The sequence below is a fragment of the Lontra canadensis genome, unplaced genomic scaffold (genome assembly GCF_010015895.1).
Source record: "Lontra canadensis isolate GAN:19392208 unplaced genomic scaffold, GSC_riverotter_1.0 scaffold83, whole genome shotgun sequence".
Taxonomy (NCBI): Eukaryota; Metazoa; Chordata; class Mammalia; order Carnivora; family Mustelidae; genus Lontra; species Lontra canadensis.
In genome coordinates this window covers 8,619,998-8,644,536 of record NW_022631077.1, presented here as the reverse complement: position 1 = coordinate 8,644,536, position 24,539 = coordinate 8,619,998, and the positions used below count along the sequence as shown (strand labels likewise).

The 24,539-nt window shown below is 41.2% G+C and overlaps 1 long non-coding RNA gene across 2 annotated transcripts; it reads left to right on the top strand.

The window, feature by feature from the left end:
* The first annotated feature begins 499 nt into the window (after window positions 1–499).
* LOC116882327 lies at window positions 500–24,096 on the top strand. Of its 2 annotated transcripts, XR_004385628.1 has the most exons (4): window positions 500–673; window positions 14,499–14,619; window positions 19,574–19,709; window positions 23,356–24,096. It is a non-coding gene; the product is annotated as an uncharacterized LOC116882327 (long non-coding RNA). The 2 variants fall into 2 exon arrangements; XR_004385627.1 differs by lacking the exon at window positions 19,574–19,709.
* Window positions 24,097–24,539: the final 443 nt, after the last annotated feature.

Below are 24,539 nucleotides of genomic sequence, written 5' to 3'. Positions count from 1 at the left end.
TTAACCTAGCCATCTTCCACATAACTTGAGTGCCAGAGGCTTCAGAAAAAATCACCATCAAGTTCAATCTGCCTGGATGATGACACAAATGTTTTCCGCTGAAATCATTTCTTCAGAATAATCAGTAACCTCATAATCAGCAATCGTGTGCTTGCATATCCCTATTCCGGTATATTGGTTTAGAATGCTTGGTGTGTCAGCACTGACCAAACCATCATGACCCCTTCTCTGGCTGATGCAAACAGACTCACCCTTGTTGAAAAAAATACATTGAGTGGCATTAGCTTTTAATAGATAGGATTTAATGGTGATATCTGCAGCTGTTGGCTGTGGGATTTCTTTTTAAGAGGACAGTTATGATTTAGGCCAGACACATAAGACTATTGCAATTAGGGAGGTAACTAAAAAGGCGTAAATGACCTTGTAAGGAGAGGGGTCTGTATTCCCAGCTGTGCTCCCATTGCCCACTAAAGCGTCCTGTCTAGATCAGGAGATGGTACAACGGAGCCTCTGCCTCAGGAAACATACCAGAGGGGAAGGAAGGGAAAGAACGTGTTGAATTACAAAGTTCAGTGGGCAAATACAGCTCTTCTCTGTCTCTCTGGAAATGTATCAGCTAACCAGCAAGCCAGGTGGTAAAGCCCGATATCCCGCGGGAGCGCTGGGTCCCAAGGTAAGGCGCCGCGCACAGAAGCAGAGCTCAGGTTTGGGGCCATCCGTCCGGGTGGGTGTGGGCAGAGGAAGACGGTTGGGTTTGCAGGGAGAGGCAATGGCTTCGCAGCGCTTCATAAGCGCAGTTGTGACCACAGGCTCGATCGTGTCATTTTGTGTGCAGTAATGAAGCCTGACGAGAGGTCTCCTGCTTGCCGATAGCCGGCTGTTGTCCTAAAAATGCAAACCATCGCCTCAGGCCATGGAATCGGGAACAGGCAGAGGACAGAGGCTCCGGCTGGGCGCCCCACTGCTTGCTCTCCCTTCAGCACTCCCGACTTGGACAGAGAAAGCTGGTCTTTACCCTTGTACATAAGGACACAGAAGAAAGGGATTTTTTTTTTTTTTTAAGGTGTCCCAGAGGCCGATGGTTTTAATCCTGACTTTTTGCTGAGCAGATATTAAAGATGGGGGAGGGGGGATGCCTACGACCAATCCTCGCGTCCCCGTGTGTTTTCTCATGCAAAATAAGCTTTTTGAACTTGAAAGCTGCATTTTCGCCTAGTTCCCCAGTGCGCCCCGCACTCCCCCTCCCAGTCCCCCTTCCACCTCTATCCTCTTTGTTTTCTCCATAGAGTGGGAAAATCAGTTGGAGCCTCCCCCGGCAAGTCTTTTAACGATGGCTCATTAATAATCGATGGGCCTGGCGAACGCAGGAGTTCACAGCTCCGGGGCGAGCCAGCCGCAGACCCCGCGCCCACGACAGAAACCCCGGCCTGGAGGAAGCCCCTGGGCCTGGGCCGAAGGCCCGCGCGGCGGGGCGCTGCTCTGGGGGCTGCACGGAGCCCCCAGAGCGGCCGAAATCAGGGCCGGGTCCTGAGCTGCTTGCCTGGGCCGGGGTTTAGCCCTTTCTGCAGTGTTTGTTTGTTGTCTCTTTTTGTTTTGAAATGCTGCCTTCCCGCTTCCCCAGCAAGCTGCTGGTCCTAAGGCTGCAAACACTTCCTTGACTTGGGGAAAGGCAAGTTTTGAGTCATAACTTGTCCCCCATTGGCTCTGAGGGTCTTTGTAGCCCACCGCTCACATTTCTGAAACCCTCCTCCTTCCTCTTGTCAGTCTCCTTGTAAGCAAACCCCAAAGTTGGAAGGAAAAACAACAACAACAACAACAAAAAAAACAAAAAACAAAAAAACCCGCATGCTGTTTCCTTGTGTTTTTAGGCATCTATTATTTCGATGGAATTCTTGACAGACAATAAAAGATTTAAAAAAAAAAAAACCTGTCGATTTTTGCTGTCAAGGAAACAAGCTGTTCTCCCCATTTAAAGCTCCCTTGGTAAACCTGGTGGAAACTTTATTAAGAATTGATGAATATAGTCAGTCTCTCACAGAAGTCACCTGGAGTTGTTTCTAGAACTAAAATATGCCACAGCAGAGCTTGAATCCCTGATAGTAAATCCCATCTCCCATGAATGACCTTGGTGTTCTGACAGGCCTCCTGGAAGGGGCTGACCCAGGCTGGGCTTTCCCACTGAGGAGGCCATTGTGATGCACCAGCACCTCACACCTGTGTAGCACTTTCTGGTTGGGGGAGGCTTCAGATGAACTACAAAAATCGCTCCTCCATAACCCAGCAGTAGGTGCAGATCAGGTAGGGGCACAGGGAAGTTATGGGCAGACCGCCCACCTGCTGTGGCAGGGGGTGGGGGGGTGGGGGGGTTGTGGGGGTGGTGGTGGTGATGGTGGTGGTGGTCAATTACCTTAGCACTGTAACCCCTTCTTGGTACTTTTGTCTTCCGTTGCACCTTTTTCTCCTTCTTCACTATTACTTATTTGTTCATTGCTTTCCTTAAAATTCTGCCTGCCAGGGAAATTGGGCAGGTAGTCCGGGTGGTTCTCCATCTGTGTTTATATCCCTATGGCCTCTACCTCTTCTTGGTGAAGAGCCAGTGTATCCCACGAACCACTCTGATTTCAGTATGACTTTAATCAACTTGAACTGTGACCACGTTGGTAGCTCTCTGTGGTTTGCACAGCGCTTTTATTTATTTATTTGTTTATTTATTTTAATGATTTTATTTATTTGACAGACAGAGATCACAAGTAGGCAGAGAGGCAGGCAGAGAGAGAGGGAAGCAGGCTCCGATCCCCAGGACCCTGGGACCATGACCAGAGCCTAAAGCAGAGGCTTTAACCCACTGAGCTACCCAGGCGCCCCTGCACAGTGCTTTTAAAGTGGTTCTCTTAATAGGCCCTGACAAAGGTAATATCTGGAACCACAAAATGATGTGACCACCCCAGTAACCCGGCCCATATCACAAATCTAAACCCCGGCCAGCTTACACTTAGTGGAAACATTTCACTGGCAGGGAAACCTACCACCCACCAGTCGTAATCCTCCAGCTCAGCTCTAGCTAGCTTAACTTACCCTAGAAAATAGGCCCTGCTAGCCCAATAAGGAAATCCCTGGCCTCCTCGTCAGTCATGCCTTGTATCCATGCTGCTGCTTCTAATGCTCAGTGAAACTTGCTCTCACCCAAAATCCCTCTGCTTGTGAGGCAATGAACTCCTCCAATCTGTGGTGCATTGTCGTCCCCTGAATAAAGGGTATCAGGCTTGTTATTAAATCACATGACTTTTGTCATTTGACAACCTTCACAGCAAACCTGTGAAGTAGGGATTTTTCACCTCATTCTCAGGTAAGGCAGCTCAAGCAAGTTCAGACTTTGTTCTTGGCCCTTTGTCCTGCTGCTAGCCCACCCATACCCAGACACCTGCTTGGCAACTAGGGTATGTTCAAAGATGCAAAAGCTTATCCTCCATTTCTGGGACGCCTGTAAACCAGCAGTTAAGCTGTGGTATGCACACAAAAAATCGTAACTCAAGATAGAATTGTATTCCTCTGAAAAGAATCTGAGCAAAGTACTGTATCATCTCTGAGTAGGGGCAGAGTCTTTTTTTTTTTTTAATACTATTTATTTATTTGAAAGAGAGAGTGAGGGGAGGGGGAAGGGGAGGGAGAAGTAGACTCCCTGCTGAGCAGGAAGCCCAACGTGGGGCTAGATCCCAAGACCCTGGGATCATGACCTGAGCCGAAGGAGGACATTTAACCAACTGAGCCACCCAGGTGCCCCGGGAGAGATTCCTTTTAATGGAGGGATCATGTAGAGTGGTTGGTTAAAGTCACGGTCCTTGTGACCACAGGGACTTGGACTGAATCGGCTTCACTATTTGCTGGGTGACATGGGACATGGAACAGATTGACATGGGACATGGGACAGATGATTTAACCTCTGTAAGTTTTAGATTCCTCATCTGTAAAACTAGGTTAGTTATACTTACTGCATTTCCATGGGGATTAAATGAGGTAATCCATGCAACTCCCTGGGCCAAGCGCAGAATGAAGACTTGATAAATGGTGGCAATTATTGGAATACTCTGTATGCTTGGGATTTTGACAGCTCGAGATGGGGCAGATGATGACATTTCTTTCTTTTCTTTTCTTTTCTTTTTTTTTTCTAAGTGTGATGGAAGGAATTTTAAGAAGGGGTGAGCAGGTTGTATTTACATTTTATATAAATCACTTTCTGACATTTTCTGCTTCATAGTCCTAAAATTGCACTGTGTAGTACAAGTCCCTCAAAAAGAAGGTAATTACCAACATAGTTTACCATTTGACCAGTACTTTACAAAGCACTCCCAGCCCTTCTCTACAACAGTTTAGATAGAGAGTGTTTTCTCCTACTCACAGAGGAGAAAATAGGAGGCCCAGAGGTAAAACAGCTTGGTTTTGGTCACATCTATCCAGACCAGATTCCTTCCTTTTTCTGATTCTTGCTCAAGACTTCTTTCCTTGACACCATTCTGTGTCTGTGTCTCTTACTTTTTCCTGGCACTTAACAGTCTACTAGGCATCGCTTTGAGCACATTATACCTTTTAAGTCAATTCACCTGTACTGCATGTCTTTGAAGTAGGGACTTTCATTATCCTACTGATAAAGGAATTGAGGACAGAGAAGGCAAGTAACTTGCCCAAGGTTTCACAGTATATGCTGGACATCTTCTTGGTACTGTTCCCACAAAATTGTGCATCTCCTAGTTGTATGCTCTGTGACCTCCAGTTTCTCTTCTGTGATGCTTTCTACCTTATTCCAACAAGAATAAGAACTAGGCTGAGGTGAACAGGTCATTACTAGGTGGCTACAATACCAGGCAACTCATCTCAGCCAAGAGATGTGGGCAGTGAGTATCTGAGTTGCTCTGTTGCCCACCTCCCAGGCCCCCTTTGACCAGGACAGATGTGGCTTGGTTGAGAGGCTGTACAAGTAAAGGTACTGGGGAGGCTAGGGTGGAGAACATGGTATTCAAAATAAACAGACTGGGATAAAGACCAGTACAGCCACACTTGCTCTTCTGGAACCCTAAGCAGTTCAGTGACATTTTGAGGGGGGTCATAATTGTTATGTCTGAAAAAATCCTGGCAGTAATATGAGCACTTGTTTCCACCTGCCTCACACATTGTTCTCAGGATAAAATAAAGCAGCACATGAATAAGCAATGGGAAGACTCTAAAGTGTATAAAAATATGAAGAAAACTATTTTTAATATTAAACTCTTTTTAATATCAAATAAAATCCTGATTTGTCTCCTTGTCTGGAGTGACTAGTGGAAATGATTTGTTTCTGTAACTGAACCCAACTTTCTTTTAACTCACCTTGATTTTTTTTTATCCATTGAGTTATTCTCATTTCCATCTAGGTAGACTTTTAATGATTACATCACAGTCCTTGTCTTGGGAGAGAATCTGAATCCATGGGTCTCGCCAGCTTAACACCTTTGTCCAAAGAACAAGGAGGAGACACTCCCCCGGTTTGTAGTGTTAATTGATAACTATAGTCAATGCCGCCCCTTCATCAGGTTAGGATAGAGGAGGAGGTCACATTTATTTTGTTATTCAAATGATATTAACTGTATGTCATCCAATTTCCTCTTTCCCTGTGGTGTTCATGAGAAAATTAAGACATGTAGGAACCTGCTCAGTCCAAAGAGCTCCATAAATACATCAATTTACAAAGGGCGAAATTCGAACATCTGGTCAAATTGCAGAAGAGCCCCTTTCTCTGCTGCTCTTGCTGCCATCATCAGCAAACCCCACAGGTTTAGAAGCTGATGTCGTGACTATAGACAGACTGCTCTTCCAAGACCATCATGGGGTCACTGGTGGTTTCTCCATATGAGGATCAGGAAAGGGAGGAGTAGAGCTTGCCCAAGGAGGCCAGAGCCTACCAAGGTTAAAGCCCTGTGCAAGCAGCAATCTAAGTCCTCACACCCACAGCCCTGCCCTGGGGATGCACTGGCTCCAGAGTGACCATCAGAAGGGAATTGAGTCTTGACCACTCTGGGGCCTAGGGCCAGTCGTCCTCTCCAGTGATCCTGACTCTAGAGTTGGGTCAGCAGTTACGGACTCTCCTTTCCTCCTCAGGAGTCCTTTTGTTTCTCCTGCAGGCAGCCTCTGTTGGACTCACCTTAGTCCAGGGGGTCATCAAACTACAGCCAACGGGGCCACATCCAGCCCGCTACTGTTTTTGTAAATAAAGTTTTATTGGAACACAACCATGCTCATTTGTTTACATAGCTTCCATGGCGGCTTTGACACAGTAGAGTGGAGGACCTATGTTGATACCCTGTGGACTACAGAGCCTAAAATATTCACTACCTGGCCCTTTGTGGTAAAAATGTGTTCAGACACCTGTGACCATCCAAAATGCTAGAATGACATTGATTATCAAAGTAAAACGTTCTTGGTCCTGTTTGTCATTCTCCTGCAGGGTTCTGGATCAAATAAATGGATGGATGTAAACGAATGTATGTGTGAAGGGTAGTGCCAATCATCAAAGAAGCTTCATGCCAGGTTCTTGTCAAACTACCCCCCAACAATTCTTTCATACTCTTTCCCCAGAGCAATGATTCCCCCTCCCCCTGCCAGAACAAACAAGATGAGCTCTGAGTTGATCTGATAGCTCCACTTCCAGAAATAGAAATAGGTAGCAAGTTTTAAATAGAGCACAGTCTGACTCATCAGTATCCCAAACACACTCCCAAGGATAAGAAAGTGCTATCATAGGGAATAGCCAATGGCTTCTCAAAATAAGTAAGTGCTAGTACTCATAGTACTAGTAGTCATTTCAGGTGACTTTTGGACCGTCAAAAGATAAAGAGACAGGAAATCAATCTTTTTTTGAAAGATTTTTGTGAACAGTGATTTTTATATTGAAAACCATCCATGAGAAAAGCACTCGAGTCATGTTGACCCAACTAATTAAAAATGAGAAGATTCACAATGTAGTTTGGCTTTTCCTCTCTCTCTCTCCAAGAGACTTGTTGTACAACAGCCTGAGCTAAACATGCTGTGTCAATCTTATCTTTTATGTTTCCTGGGTGTTTTCTCCTGAGATCATGGCAACAACCTTGTCATTATTTTAAATATTTTTGCCTGTAAATTTCAGAATACTTGATCTGATTTTAATAAGACCCATGTGTGAAATCCTTTTTTTTTTTTTCATCTATCATTCTGATTCTTTCTGCTCTTTAGTACAGCACAGCTTGGTAGCACTAGGTACGTCTTGTTGAAAGTATGTCCATAAATATGTCCCTTGCAGCATGGAACAGCTTGTTAAATTGGCAGTCCTCAGCAGTTTGCCTAGAAAAGTTTGCCTCACTTGCGATAGTCCAAATGTAGGGCAGAACACAGCGTAACTTTTTATCTAATTTTACCAATTGACATATTCTTCAAATTTTTAACTACCTCGTGTCTTTTCCTTGCAGTGCCAACACCTGACTTGAAAGTGGCTAAATGTTCTCACAATTGCCAAATGTGGATAAGGAAATTACCTTTTATTACTGGAGATTAATTTGGGGGAAATTAAAGAAAATAATACTGTAATTTCAAACAGGATGCTGAATCCATGGTGGGAAATACATCCTAATAGGCTGAGGCCAGAGATTTCTATTCCTGAGGTGGGATCGGTGCTGTTCTTCATTATGGCAAGGGTGGGGCTTGCTGATTTTAATCTTTCAAGTTTTGTTGATACACTGCCATGATATATGATACTTAGTGATACCCCATTACTGATACTGGTATACGCTGGTATTTCATTCATATTCTCTGATTTTCATCTTCTCTAGTTTGGATCCTGTTAGAACTCAGAGTGACAAATAGAGAAGGACTTTGACCCCACACTATTACGTCACAAGGATGAGCCTTCAATGCCCAGCCCTTTGCCTTCACTTTTGTGAGAGAAGGCCATGTTCTCTCCCTCCCTAGGTCTCTAGACTATGGGCAGGCAGCACCGCTTATGTTTTCAGGCCTCAGAACACTGGAAAAACCTCCCTTGTCAGCCCGTAATTACACTATTTAAAATCTGCCAAATCTATTCCTTGGGGGAACCAGAACAACAAGACAAGACAAAACAAAACACGTATCTGAATATGGCATCGGTGAAGGGACTCGGGGCTTAGGAGAGAGCACAGCACACTGGTTGTGTTCAGTGACCCTGTTTTGGTGGCCGCACCCTCCAGATGGCTCTAAATGCTTTCGGGGAAGTGGCCTGAAGAGAAGGCATTTTCCATGCTTAGTCCCTGTTTATAGATTTTATCACTCAGTAGGAGATTTGCCTATTTATGAAGAACCTGTTAGAGAATATTATTTTAGGAGCGGTTCTTAAAGAGAGCCTTTTTAGAAATCCAAAGTAGACTTTTTAGAAATGACACCCACCTTTCCACCTTCTTCCTACACATACTATCACAGCTGCAGGTGAGGAAGGACCACTGCATTTAGATCATTTTAGTTTTACTGAAATTATATGAGACACATAACCACCTTTGATTTTCAGGGAGGAGCATTCGTATTCCACACCTCTCTCAAGAGTAAGGGACAGAATTTGAAGCTCTTAGTACTTCTCAAAAGTGGGAGTTTGAGTCCCCCCCTCTTTCAGAATCATCTTGGGTACATGTTACAGGTGCACATTACTGGGATTAGCTTTTATTCACTGAATCAGAGTTGCTAAGGTACTAAGTAGGTAGTTCTGATACACATGAAAAATCTGACACCATCACATCCATTGCCTTGCACGTAGTTGGTGTTCAATACATTTTTTTTTTGTGAAATGAATAAAAATTTTCCCAGGAAATTTAAAACACTATTCAAATATAGTACTTTTAAAAAAATTGAATGTCCTTCAGGCTTTGTGTTGATTTAACCATGTTAAAACCATGACCAAAGACATTCTAAATTGTGGAACTATGTTTGATAATTGAAAGAGAAAATCTCCTGGCATCTTGAAGAATATTTTCTAATACACTTGGAGGGGCCTGTAAAGCGCATTTAAAATAGCTATCCTGGATCACTTTACTTTTTTTTTTTAATTAGAAAAATTTAATTATTGCCAAAAGCTATTTGCTGGAATTGTATAAAAAATGTTTACAGATGCCTTAGGAAGAAAACAGCAGAATGTGGAACTAATTGTGTTGATTCAAGATAATTATGAAACACAAATGACCATTACTTACAACAAGTCCCCTGACAACTAAGGGTTGACTCCAGGGATCAAGCTCAAATGAAGGAAAATAATAATAATAATAATAATAATAATAAAGAGTGGTGATATATTTATGTGGTAATAATCAAACTAGAAAAGGTGCTTTATTCCCAAGTTAATAAAGGTCTTTAGTGACATTTCAGGATTTCAGTTCCACAAGCCATATTTTTACTAAGTAAAGCTGCCTCCACCCCCCTAATTTTAAAGGAGTATCTTGTTTTTAAAAATCTTGATTTTCTATCACATTGACTCTTGGGAATAAGAGGTGAATGATTTCCATTTCCCGACTTCCCCTTATGGTGGAAAATGACATATTTGGGTATGGATTGTTTTCATTTCTTTTCTATCTTTGATTGTCAGTGAGATTTCATGCCAGGATTGCAAGTAGAAGCCTAGAAGAGACCTTCTGGATCCTACAAGTTATCTTGGCACAAAAGACCTGAGCAACTCTAATGTAATTTAGATGATCATCACGGTATTTGCAGGCTATTCCCAACCTATGTGGACCTCTTGTTCTGTTGTGATTTGATCATGCTCTATTTAGACTAAAAGATAGAATTAAAAACATAGAAAAGGCCAGAAACTTCTAGTGGGAATCACCACCAATAAGAAATGTTAGGGGACCAAACATGATTTTGAAGAGTAGCATCTGGAAGAGAGAATTTAACACCTTTGTGGGAAAATAGTAAGGCTTCAGTTTCACTTATTAAACTGAAAGAGAAGCTGTAAATCAACATGTAAATCCCCAGACCAACCCTGTCTAATAGAAGTAGAAGGTGAGCCACAGATGTAATTTAAAACTTACTACTACCTACTTCAAAAAAAGTGGAAACAGGTGAAAGTAATTTAATAACATATTTTATTTAACCCATTATTTCCTGAATATCATTTTAACATTTAATGAATATAAAAATTATTAATGAGATATTTGACATTCTTTTATCAGACTAGGTCTCCACATCTCCATTTGAATCAGCCATATTTCAAGTGTTCAGTGGCCACATGTGGGTAGTGGCTGCCATATTGGACAATTTAGCTCTGGACTGTTAATCCTCCATCTGCATATGAGTTCTCTAAGAGGGACTCTTTTGAAGGATGAATTATTTCAAATGTTGTCAAATGTTTTCATTTCTATGTGATCTCGAGACTTGAAACTATGAATATATATGGGTGAATGGCTAGAAGGAATGAGAGTGAAGTCTGCTTTATGTTCATACATGTGAAGGCTACTCTTGGGTTTGCCCAGGCTGCCAAGGCTGAGCTTTTCTAGAACTATGACTTGTCCAGTTGCCTAGGTTGGACTGCCAGACACTGCAGTTTGCAATGTGCTATGGCTCTGTTGAAGGACTAGACTATTGGATATTACCTTAAGATGTCTTTACTCTCTGCTAGTGGCTGTCTCACTCCAGCTTGCTATCTAACAGCAGCTTTTGTCTCCTCTGCCGAAGATGCTAAGCCAGTGGACTGGTCCCATTCTAGGCTCTCACTGTTGGCTGGTTACTGACAGACATCTCAAGGAGGCAGACATGATGCTCATGGTAAATATGTCTTATAGCCAGAGTGAAGGTTGAGCAACACTACAACTCATTGTTTAGACTTAATCTCAATCTGGAGTGTGCCACATCAATAATATGTTATCGCCCTAGAAACTTAGCAGTTTTCTTAGACTGTTTAAGTTTCTCTCTGGATTTTAAGTTCAAAAAGTTGTTAATTATATATCTTAGTTCATGACACCATATCATTAGTTTGTATAGGCTTCTCTCAACCAAATGGCTGACTCACTTTTATGTCATCTGTCTATCTCTCTATCATCTATCCATCAATCTATCTCATTTATTCCCCAGTTCTCAATTTCTCACTGCCATTCATGTTCTTCTTCCTATTACAAGCAGTCATATTATTGTGTTTGATGGTATCTTTTTGTTTTTGTATATTTTTATAAGACATTAGTTCATGCATTCTAGTTTATATGGATATTATTATGTTAGATCATTCTATTTTCTTTTTTATCATTATGGCCTATTGTTTCTAAGACCTATCTATATAGCTATGTAAACATCCAGCTATTTGTTTCTAATTGCTGCAGAATACTTTATAATTGGCATTCACTATGTTTTACCTGTCTACCAGTGATGGGCTCCATGATTGCTTCCCATCACTATAAACAACACTGTGATAAATATCATGGGAGATGCCCTCCACTGTATAAAAGTATTTTTGAGAATTGTATCCAAAGAAGAATACTTTTTGTCATAAGGAACATTTAATTTAACTAAGTACTACTACCAAGTTATTTCCAGAAGGTCTGCCCCAGTCTATGCTTAAGCCAGCTGGCAATACACCCGTTTGGCCAACAACGGCATTATTCATTTTTCCAATTTTAATAAATCTAATGAAATTCTTGAAATTTTTTATGCTATTTTGTTCAAGTGTATGGTAAAACATAAAATTGAGAATCAAAACTAGGTGATGAAATCCAGTTTTCTATTCCTTTCAGAAACATTTGACTACATGCTGGTTGGTAGGGGACTAGAGGCAATAAAGTCACTTCCAATACTATGTTGAACAATACTATGTTGAATGAAAGTGGGGATAGTGGGCATCCTTGTTTTGTTGCTGACCTTAGAGGAAAAGTTTTAAGTTTTTCACCTTGATATTATTGAGTATGATATTAGCTGTGAGTTTGTCATAAATGGGCTTTATTATGTTGAGGTGCATTTTTTCTATACCCACTTTGTTGAGAGTTTTTTTTTTTTTTTAAATCATAGATACTGAATTTTGTCAAATGTTTTTTTCTGCATCTGTTGAGAAGGTCATATGGTTTTAATCTTTCCTTTTGTTAATGTGGTGTATCATGCTGATTGATTTGCAAATGTTGAGCCATCCTCGTTTCCCTGAATTAAGTTCCACTTGATCATGTCATATAATCATTTTAATGCATTGTTGAATTCAATTTGCTAATATTTTGTGTTAAGGATTTTTGCATCTGTCTTCATAAGGAATATTGGCCTGTAATTTGTGTGTGTGTGTGTGTGTGTGTGTGTGTGTGTGTGTTGTTTGTTTGTTTTTTTGTCTGGTTTTGATATCAGGGTAATGCTGGCCTTGTAAAATGAGTTTGGAAGTGTTCTTTCTTCTTCAATTTTTTGGAAGATTTTGAAAAGGGTAGGTGTTAAATCTTTGAATGTTTGGTAGAATTCACTAGTCTGATCCTGGACTTTTGTTTGTTGAGAGGCTTTTGATTACCAGTTCAATCTTCTTACGAATAATCAACCTATTCAATTTATTTTTATTTCTTCCTGAGTCAGTGTTAGAAGATTGTGTTTTTAGGAATTTGTCCATTTCTTCTAGATTGTCCAGTTTGTTGGCATATAATTGTTTGCTTATGATTCTTTGTATTTCTGTGATATCAATTGTAATTTCTCCTCTTTCATTTTGATTTTCTCTATTTGAGTCCTCTGTCTTTTTCTCTTGGTGAGTCTATCTAAAGGTTTATCAATTTAGTTTATCTTTTCAAAGGACTAGATTTTAGTTTTATTGATTCTGTTATCTTTTTAGTCTCTTTATTTCCATTCTGATTTTTATTATTTCCTTCCTTCTACTAACTTTGGGCTTCACTTATTCTTCTTTTTCTAGTTCCTTTAGGTGTAGATTTAGATTATTTTAGAACTCTCTTATTTCTTGAGCTAGGCTTGTACTGCTATGAACTTCCCTCTTAGAACCACTTTTGCTGTATGACATACTCATAGATTTTGGTATGTCATATATCTATTTTCACTTATTTCTAAATACTTTTAAATTTCTGCTTTGATTTCTTTGATGACCCAGTGACTGTACAGTAGCATATTGTTTAATCCTCAAGTTTTTGTGTTTTTTCCAGTTTTCTTCTTTCTCCACTTTGTCTGTTAATATTTGGCTTATATATTTTGATGCCCCTATGTTGGGTGCATATATATTTATAAATATTGTATTTTCTTGCTAGATTGACCCCTTTATCATTATGTAATGGCATTCTTTTTCTTTTATTACAGTCTTTGTTTTAAAGTTTATTTTGTCTGATATAAGTATAGTTTCATTAGTTTTCATTTTCTTTGCATGGAATATATTTTTCTATCCTTTCACTTCCAGCCTGTGTGTGTCTTTGGCTCTGAAGTGAGTCTCTGGTTGACAATTCATAGATGAGTCTTGTTTTCTTATGCATTCAGCCATAGCCTTTGATGAGAGAATTTAGTCCATTTACATTTAAAGTAGTAAGTGATAGGTATGTACTTACTGACATCTTAAAAATTGTTTTCTGGCTATTTTTGTAGTTCCTTTCTTCTTTTTCTTTCTTCCCTTATGGTATGATGAGTTTTTCCAGTGTTATATTTAGATTTCTTTCTCATTTTCTTTTGTGTATTTACTGTAAGTTTTTTATTTGTGGTTACTCTGAGGTTCACATATAACATCCTATGTATATAGCAGTCTATTTAAGTTGATAGCAACTTAAATTTGAATACATTCCAAAACACTACATTTTTACTCCACCCCTCATATTTTGTTTTTGATATCACATTTTACCTCTTAATCAACAGCCTGGTTTGTTCTTGATATGTTCCTGTTGCTGAGGGTGTGCCAAGACCTGTCAGTGTTCCAAAGGGAGGAATCCCATTTAGCACCTAGTTTCAGGCTGATGAGAAGCCAGACCCTTAGGCAGCAGCTTTTAAAATATGCAAATATATACAGTCCTGTGGGATCAAATTATAAACCCTAATGGCCTCCTGACCAGGAGATCTGGAGGTTAGTCCTGGGTGACAGTTGCAAAAACAGGGGTCCAGATGTGTATGTAAGCTCCTTTCTGGGAGGAATTGGCCAAGGGAATGTGCCAAGATGGTGTCACTTTGCTTACATTCCCTAGGAGTGCCTCCATAGCTTCTAGATGTATGTGAAAACTGAATTCTGCCTCTTAGGCTGAAGATACAGGATAAATAAATAGCCTTTTCACAGGAAGTCTGGGTTGTTTCAGTCTGGGGTGGTGGTGGGATGGTGGCCTGGCTGGGGGTGGTGGCCTGCCAAGACCATCTTTCTGATTGTTAAAATCTCTTGAAGTGCAGTAACTCCAGTCCCCTTGGCCACCTGAGCCAGGCAAACAATAGCATCTTCTGTCTGGTTTATGTGGACCTGCTGGCTTTAGTAGGGCAGTTGGAAAGTGTAGGGGTGGGACACACTTACCAGCTTCAGAAAAGGCAGTGGAAAAATGTCTTGACTGTCTTGACAGGCCTGGGAACTTCAGCAATGCTGCATGAGAGTACCCTAACTGTGGGTATATGCTTGCCTCAGGATAGAGCCTGAAGAATGCCATGGCTGCTCCTGTTTGCCAGCCCCAGACATGACACATGGTAAGTGTTGCAACTGCCCATGCTCACTGACTTTAGTAACCAACTGTGAGAATGCTATGATCATTGGTGCTCACTTGCTCACTTGCTCACTTGCTCTAGCCTGGGAGTAGTGATCTATAACTGCCTCCGCTCTCTGGCCTTGGCAAGGCAGCAAGACAGTGTCATGTCCACTCACCCTTTCCTGACTCAGTGAGGCTGCGGAGGGTGCTGTGCCTGAAGACACCACTAGCTACTAGTGGGGTAGGTGGGAAGCACACAAATGGCATCCACCAGTGCTTCCATCCCTGGAGAGCACTCCAACTGTCCCTTTCCCCTACAGCAGATTGCTCCAGATCCAAAAATGAATCTCCTTTACGTACAGTTGAGGCATTTTTTTCAAGTCAGTGCTTTTCACCAGATCCTAAGGCTAGTGAGACTGCCCACAAGTATTTTTATTATAAACTTTCAGTTTCTTAGGGCACTTTGGATCTTTTGGACATCAGCCCCATTGATTTCCTAAGCGAGACATTTTGGGGGGCATATCTCCCTAGGGTTCTGGTGTCTGTTTGGGGGGAGCCTCCCCTCATTTCTCTGGGATAAGTGCCAGACTTGTGAGATCTCTCGTTACGGAGGCAGAGGGTGGGATTTTTGTGAGAGTTTGTCTCTACCTCTCCTAGTCATCTTAATGTAGTTCTTTTATCCTTTGTTGTGGAGAAGCAGTTCCACTAGTTTTCAGAGGGAAGTGATCAGTATGTAGCTGTAGATTTGATGTGTCCATGGAGTAAGTGAGTTCACCATCTTCTCATTGTCGTCTTCAATCCCACCTCCCATTCATCATTTCAAATAGCTTCCTTATGTCCATGTGCTTACAAACTTTCAGTAGGCATTTGTTGGGTGAATTAGTAAATGAACAGCAAAAGAGAGGGCTATATTAACTTGCATGCCATGTAAAGGCAAAAGTGTGTCTGTTATCCTGTAATATGAGTAAGAGTGACTACGAGAAGGTGAGAACAAGATCTAAAGACAGTAAATTAGAGGATCTGTAGAAAATGAAAAAAAATATAAATGGCACAGTTTATACACATATTCCTTATATATTTGTTCATAATTAGGTTCATTATAAAATAATTTCAGAAATGATCTTACATAGTTGGTAAACACTATTCTTTGGAGTTTAAGAAAGCCCTTATTATTTGAACAAAAAGCACAAAGTCATTCTATAATTTGTTGCCAGTATGGGATTCATCTTCAGGCACTCACTCAACTGCACAATTTATTGACAGAGGTGGCTGAAAACTATTCTCAGCCTTCCAGTCCATTCTTTAACATCTTACAAGAGAGTTTGCAGAAAATTCTAAACCTCCCCTTCTGACTTTGGGTCCCTCTCATTCTAGAAGCTGTGATGAGGTGTGTGGTCTTCAAGGCCTAAGCATTGGCCCTGCCCTTCAAAATCAGGCATTAACTCATCTCCAGCTTAGGGTGCTGGGGGGAACTTCACAGTCAAAGGTAGATTGGTTAAAGCTAGTAAGAGTCTAAATGTCCATGGGGGTGACAAATAATGTAGCAAGTCAAATTACAGAAGTTATTACCACTGAGTATTCAGGAAGACAGAGCTAAACACATGGGCCAAAGATATGAGACTTTTACCTACCTTAGTAAAAACAAAGGACCCAAACTACTAAATGGTGCCAGATGTTTGACATTACAGAAAGATGCTGAAGTTAGCAGGACTGAAAGCTTTACTCACAGAGATTGGCAGAATCTGGGGTGAGAAATGCAGTTGGCTGAGGGTATGGCTAGTTGTGCTGGGGCCAGAAGATTCTCACCACCTGTCTTACCTCCATACATTTGGGGCAAACCTAGACATACAGCACTTCCATTCAGGCAAACATAGAGAAAGTCAGGAGAAGGTTTCTCCACCTGCTTCCCTCCATTGTCTGGTTACTGAGCACCCAGTTTCTCCAGGTTTTTCAGTCTTCATTGCAAAAGTCGATGAGTAGAGGCTACAACCACAACCCAAACAGGAAAGAGCAGGATGGGCTGATCTCATCTCTACCTCACTTCTCAGACTGTGGCGCTACACAGGCTGGGACGGATTCTTCCCTTGCCTCATTTCCTCACATCATGAGGAATTAAGGGATAATATGGACTTTCTGCTTTTAAGGGTGAGCCAGTACTTTAATTAGATCAGATCCCTTTGACTCTTGTTAAATTAGTAAATGAAAAAGTAGTTGAGCGGCAAATTAATCACATGTAGCAGTCTTGCCCTTTGCCCCTCTAGCAGATACTAGTTAAGGTTTTTAGGGGCAGGGGATGGTTTTTATAAACAACTGACCCAAAAAATGTTTCAGGCAAATTCACAGCACATTTCAGACTACAGACATTATAAACTTGTGATTTGGATGATATGTGTAGATTCCAGTTAAAACTAGGCAGTCAGTGGGGCGCCTGGGTGGCTCAGTGGGTTAAAGCCTCTCCCTTCAGCTCAGGTCATGATCCCAGGACCCTGGGATCCAGCCAGGCATCAGGCTCTCTGCTCAGCGGGGAGCCTGCTTCCTCCTCTCTCTCTGCCTGCCTCTCTGCCTACGAATGATGTCAGTCAAATAAATAAATACAATTCTTAAAAAAAAAAGTAGGCAGTCAATATATTGCATTACATATTGATGTGTGTATCAGTATTACTGAAAATGTATTACAGAAAAAAGAGTGGGGCGGCAGGGAGGTAGGGCAGGGAGGTAGGGCCTGGAAACCATACCCGGTGCAATCACTATAGCTTCTACAGAGAGATCTTAAGCAGCAAAATCTTGGTGTTGTTTTGTACAGAAATGGAGAAGAGTATTTTTTAAAAAGATTTTATTTATTTGAGACACACACACGCCCAGAGCGGGTGGGAGGGGCAGAGGGAGAACTCGCTGCTGAGCACTGGGCTCCATCCCCGGGTCCTGGGATCCTGACCTGAGCTGAAGGCAGACACTTAACTGACTGAGCTCCCCAGGTGCCCCAGAAATGGAGAAGAGTATTCAACCATATTTAAGACCAAAAAAAAAAAAAAAAAAAAAAAAAGTAGATGGTCAAATGCCTAAACGAGTAAGCAAGTAAGCCAATTGGTTTTAAAATAATTTTTTTGGTTTACTCTTTATTTTCCTTGGGCAGCAAAAGAATCACCACCATCCTCCTCTAATCACCTCACCACACTCTCTTACCTTATTGTTCTTATGTAAATTTGGTGCTCAATGATAAAGCAGCATCAAGGCACCTCAGTTCATTTGACCCCAAACTCCCGGTTATTCTAAATGCAGTAACAGTTCCTGAAGTGTGTCCTCTGATTGGGATTTTAAAGGAAGGATGTTCCTTTTCCTGTTTTTTGTTTTCTTTTGTTTGTTTTTTTAATTGTTTGTGTGATTCTGCAAAAATATTTAGCCATTTTCAGCTTCAGCGATAGTTTTCCAACTCCAGAATAAATATCTGGTTTTAAGCATTTCTGCTTCAGAATGAAATGAGAAGTGAAAGGCAGTAGCCATTAATTTATAATTAAACTGGTTGGGGAAAGGGAAGCACATGCTAGCAGATTGGTCCTCGGTGACTGATACGCTCCCCGCCGCAGAGCCACCGCTGGAGGATGATTTATTATTTTTCCTAATGTTTCTCATTCTCATTTCAGCCGAGAAGGTCACCCACAAAAGACAGAATCCAGAAAAGAGGCGACACGGTTTGACTTTGGGTCGCTCCCTTTCTTGCCTTTCTTTCCCTGAAATTTTAGTATTTACAGCTTACTCGTCTTAAATTTGACACTCAGCAGACATAAACTGTATTCTTGAGAGGATTAAAGGATTATTCACTCACTAGCTTAATCAGATTAATCAGAGATTTTGAACAAGATATCTAATGCCATTCACAAGATGAGACATGCGATCCCTGCCTGCTAGTTGAACTTGGCTTGAGCAGACACACACTTATGCACACGTGCACGCATACACATGTGCATGCGTGTACACACGAACATGTGGACTTATGTGCACCGATTTTAGTTGACACATTACAATATTATTATTTTAAAAGACTTACTTTTTAAATCACAATCAATTAGTTTCTGAGGCTTACTTTGCCTAATGACGGAAAGAAAAAAGGAAAGGTTATGTGCCTGTATGTTTTCTAATGCTACTTTGATTTGAATTACTTTATTTGTTATGGGTTGTTTGAATTTATTTTTAGAACTCCCTTTTTATTGTCATATCATTCTTTAAAAGAATCTCTTGAACTTTTTGAGAAAAAATTATTTCCATTTTTTTTTGCATTCATGTGAATAATCCTTGAAATCTGAATGTTCTTGACTTAAATTATAGTGCAAGAATAAGAAATATCCTGAAAAGTAGGTCTGTTGTTTATTATTAATACTAATATACAATAATAATTATTGTTTTCCATTTCTATTAGGAGCTTAAATTCTAGTCTACATTTATTTTAATAAGCTCCTTTTTTTCTGCAGGAACAAGAGGCAGCAAAGACCCTTTGTACTGCAGACATATTAAACCAGGATTGGGACCAAATGTCCCATTGTAGGAACTCTTATTTTAAAGCAGCCTGAGTTAAGCAGATTTGGTTGGATTTACTTTCATTTGGGTATTATGCTATTTGGGGGATAGACAATGTAATATTGGAAATATTCTCAAAGATAGGAAGAAACAAAATTAAAATGTGAGCCCTATTCGTCCACTCTATTAATCAAAATCACTTGATCCAGGAACCCCTGAGACCTCTGGGAGCAGAATTTAGATATAGCTCCACATCGGCCTTGTGGTTCAGAAGGCACTAGATTTTGATGTTCTTGCTTCTCAACTAGAATCTCATTTCTGACAGTTATACAATAATTACAAAATTTTCATTAATCTGTATACGACTCATTAATGTTTGGTGGTGATGCTGTCTTTAATATGGAATACCAATGCCTGATATTGAAATTCGTATTGTGTTTCAGCTGTTTTAAAGTCCCTTCACAGATTATAGCAACCCCATGAAGTAAAAAGGCATACCCAGACCTACTCTGTAAGTACAGAGAGAATAAGGGCTTTATCCAAGGTGAAGAAATGAATGAAGACCAAGATCTGAGTCCTGTGAGTCCAAAACAATGTCACTCTTCTGTTGTACTCTGGCTGTGGTTAGGATGGCACCCCCACCCTGTCCAAAGACTATGTATGTCTGTGTGTGTCTGTATGTATCTGTGTGTCCATGTGGGTATGAGATGTGACACAGCTTGGTAAGTTTATAGGTATGGTTTGTAGCAATGAAATAAAATAAACAAGAGTTCCAACTTAGTAAACACTGGAAACCAAAAGCAGCCAATAAAATTGAACAATGAATTTTGGTCAGTTTCCTGGGCTTTGGAGCTGCAATAAGGTTTTATGGCTGCGGCATAGCCAAAAGTTAGCAAAGGATGAAATCACAAGCTACGATCTCACAGCCTTTGGAGGCTTTGGGGCGCTGGCTAAATTTTATAATGGGTACGGTGTGCCAGACACGTTCTCTCCATGAGCTCATTTGACCCTGAGGTAGGTTCCTCATTGTGGTCCCCTTCTTCAGGTGGAGGAACCGTACACAGAGAACTTAAGTGAGGTGCACAAGGTCACAGGGTAACTATACAGCAGGCAGAGGCTAGAACTGGATGTGGGACGTCTATTTCTCATCACCCTGCCCACTTTTCTGCCATCAAATATGCATTTACAGTTCTGGCTGCTTTACAAAATATGATTTCTATGCTGACACCTAATAATCTTCATTATTGCTCTGGGTATGTGTTTGCAGCCCCATCTTTTACCAGAAATAGTGATGTTTGTGCTAGTTTCATTTCAGTCCTACAAAGCTTTCCAGGCTTAGTACATGCCAGACACATGTGAGATGTGTTCTCGTTCATCTCCGTGAATCCTCACTTGGGAGACTGGAATTGCTTTGCTCATGGCAGAGAGAGGATATGCAACTGGGAGAAAGGGAACAACCTGTCCAAGGACAAGGCCAAGTAAAAAGGCTGGATTTTCATCCCAGCCTGATTCCATGACCTCGTGGCCTCTCCTTGCACCTGAACACGAAGCCATGGCCTGGGGCGCAGTGCACTGAGCTTCTGATCCTAGCCTTACTAGAAGTGACATAACCAGAACTCAGAATTGAAACAGTCCATGTTTTAGATTTTCAGGATTATCTTCTCCTCACCTGGGGGCCAGGAAGTCTTCTTCTCTCTTAGCACTTTTCATTCACGCTAAGTAATCAAACCTAGTTTCCCTTTCCTTTTCCTGGACCTTGGTCATCTTTTTTCACTTTATGAAACCACATTTTTATTTTTAACCAAATGTACTTTATTATTTCTGATTATCTTACTTCCTTTTGGAGAGAGTGAACTGTACTTGGTGATTTGGTTTTCAATGTGCATCTCTATAAATGGTTTTATGCCAAAACTACAGAACAGTGTGATGTCACAAAGATCCAGATCATCTGTTTAACTAGGTAGAGGTAATTCCACTCTCTTTCTTATCTATGCTGGGTAGAAAAATGATAAACACTGGGGAGAATGATGATTATTTTTTTTAAAAAATCCATATGCTTAGTTATTTGAGACTATGTTCAGGCACCAGGAATTATTTTAGATAGGCATGACTAATTTTTTTCTTGTTTGTGTTTTTTAACTACCATTTGCAAACTATCTCAAGTATAGCGAGCACACAAGCCTATCAAATCCATACATTTCCTGCACACACCCACATCCTCACACAGCGTTATGGGCACACATTTCCTCATGCCCCAAAGTGGGGAAAAAAAAAAAAAGCTAGTTTAAGAATAGGAGTGTATCATAAACTTCGCCTCTGAAAAAACATTTGCATTGGATTAAAACCACACTAAATTTCTTCCTCTAAAAATATTTGCTAGTAACTTTATTCTGTTAAGAACAGTTGTTTTAGTTCACAGAAAAAGTAAATAAAGCCATACCATCATGGAAGTTGATGGGTTTATAAATGATAGGCTTACAAAAATGAAATTGGTCTGTTTGATACATTATCTTCTGTTCAAATATATACTGGAAAGGTCCCCGATATGTCACCTAAACGTGGGAAATAACTTTTAGACTTGGTTTAGGAAGTGATTTGGACTCAATTACTTTTTGAGGAGATGTGGAGGTGTAAACAGCTTGGCGTGTGTGTGTGTGTGTGCGCGCGTGTACGCGTGCATGCACACTGGCACTCTCCAGTGGGATTTCTCTTTGTTTTTTTTTTTTTTTTTTTTTTTTTTTTAACACTTACTCTGTTATAGCTTATCCTGCATTCCCAACAAAGGCTGATACTTCTGGAAGAGCCAGGTGTGTAGGAGATGGTCTCAACTTAGCATTTCCAGAGAGAGAAAGCCTATGCTATTTTAACCTAAACCAAAAGAGATTATGTGACTTAGTGAGCTCCAGGATCACTTAGATTTAGTGTCTGAGCAAAGATATTGGATTTCAGTAATTGCAACCATTGGGTTAACATGGCAGTTATTTGAAATGAATGACCCATGTAGGTGAGAGTTCAAGGTTATGGGTCACTGGAAACCTTCATCTGCTTTCTGCATACAGCTGCTCACTGGTAGAGGCTTTCCTACAGAGCTGGGGTCTCCTGGTGGCAAAGGCCAATCCCCACTCTCTTTCCTTCTCTCTTCTATGTGTGTGTGTGTGTGTGAGAGAGAGAAAGAGAGACAGAGATAGAGAGAGAGAGAGGGAGGGAGGGAGAAAGAGACAGCGGGCGTTGAGGTGGGGAGAGAAAGCAGGTGAGAAGAGACTTCTCAGCTGGAGTGTATGTTTTATGGTAAAAGGAATGCAGATAGAGGACGTGGGCTTCTTAGTGAATTGGCTTATAAACACTTTTTAAAATTAATTAATTAATTAATTAATCACAAGCCTGCTGCTGCTGGAGTTACAGACATGTCCTACATCTGGACCTCGGTGGCGTATTTATATGCAAAAACCAAAACCTACATTTAAGAAGTCTGTGCTTTACTCTATGTAAGTTACACCTATAAAACCAGAAAGTTGAGAATCTCCTCATTTACAACTAATGTGTACTTCATTTGTCAGTATTTATTTTTTTGCACGTGTTACAGTTCCACTTTGGTTTCTTCTGGACCCCCTTGGAATCCCTAACCGTCAGTGACAGAGGTGGTTTGGGAGAAGACCCACATTTTTACCAGCTGTCGCTTGGATCTCTGAGCTGCGCTCGGTCCGCTCTCCAGACGCGCCCGCAGCCTCCCGCGTTCTATCTCTTTCCCCACGGAGAATTTACTAAAAGGACTTTTTCTAGAGTTCCCCTGTCCTTGGGGTTTTCCATTCTTGCTCGGTCACCAGCACTGACGTCCCTTACATCTGACACACAGGTGGTCCTCTTCCTGGCGTTATTTTAGAACAACAACATAGAATTTTAATATACATCAAGTGAACCCCAACTTCTTATGTGGAACAGAATGAGGGCAATACAGTGGAAGCCATGATCCCAATACCAGAAAATAGGATCACGTTGCTCAATTTCCAAGCGGCAGGCCCTCCTGACCTCTTTAAAAAAAAAAAAAAATCAACACATTAATGATGCATTTGCAAACACACTTGTTTTTACCTTGTGCTGACAGTCAGGCCAGTGGGAGGTTAGAGAAAAGAAAGGAAGGCAAGGCAAGGGGGGATTGCCTTGCGGTCTGGTCTTGGATTTCCTGGCCTTGGCTGATGGAATTATTGTTTATTTTTTTAATTTTCAGAGGTAGGCTGATGACAGCTGAAGAAGACTGTATTTGCTGAGGAGCAGCATGATGGTAGAGAGGAGCAGAGCTCCTGAGGGAGACCTAATGGTTCCTCTCCTTCCTGCACGGAGATAAAGACTTATAATAAGCGTGCATGTTCACCATCTGGCTCTGTGCATGTGGTCCTTATGGAGGGGAGAGCAGCACAATCTGTAAATGATCAGAAGCCATGGCGCTCTCTCCAGAGAATCCACGATGCAATCAAGGTGACAGATGGCATGGCCACTGCTGTGGCCTCGTGGAGAAGATCAAAATCACCTTCAATAAACTCTGACTGAAATGGGCACGAGCACCTCAAAAAAGTCAGTTTGTCAGTCAAACTGCGACAGCAAGCTGCATTGGGGAAACATAGCGGCCAGCTCTCTGTTTTCAATCGTTTCCGTCTGACTGGGCCTGAACTATGATCTTTCTCAAATTGTCCTTTCTGTTTAGCTGAAGCAGGCCAGCAAATTGCCAGATTCATCGCTTTATTGAAGAAAATTGAAAACACGATGTCCTCAATTCCGGGGACGCACGGCTGGCAGGTGCTGGGACACCCAAGCACTGCGAGTGGGTCCCTGTGTCTTCAGCCCAAGTTTGCTCAACTTGAGGCAGATTTTTGGAAATGAAAATAAAATACAAATGTACGCCTGGCCTGAAAAGATCAGCTGGCAATGGATATATGAAGCGTTTTAGGTGTCCAATAAATGTGTGTCGAATAAACACATGCTTGAAAAGAGAAGGAGGAAGGAAGGAAGGAAGGAAGGGAGGGAGGGAGGGAGGAAGGAAGGAAAGAAGGAAAGAAACGGAGTCGCAGAAGTCTCGGTGTTGTTGGTACCATGTATTTTAAGAGCAGGCTGCCTTAATGATGGATTTGGTATTTGTTTCCTTTTCTATGCACGTTTATCGAATATAGGTTTGTGAATTTGAAGTCTTGGACTTAAGGTCAATGAAATATAGGTGTATTATTTTGTCCTGAACAAATTGTGTGGGATTTGTGGAGTCAGCAAGTCTGGACAAATTTCCATTTTTGACCCCCCTCCACAATGGAAACCTTTCCGAAAACTCCACCTGTTCATAAAATGAGAGGGGAATGAGTCAAAGTTACCTGCAGGGGGAGAAAAACGCAGTACTGTTTTTGAGAGGTAAGGGCACTGATTTTG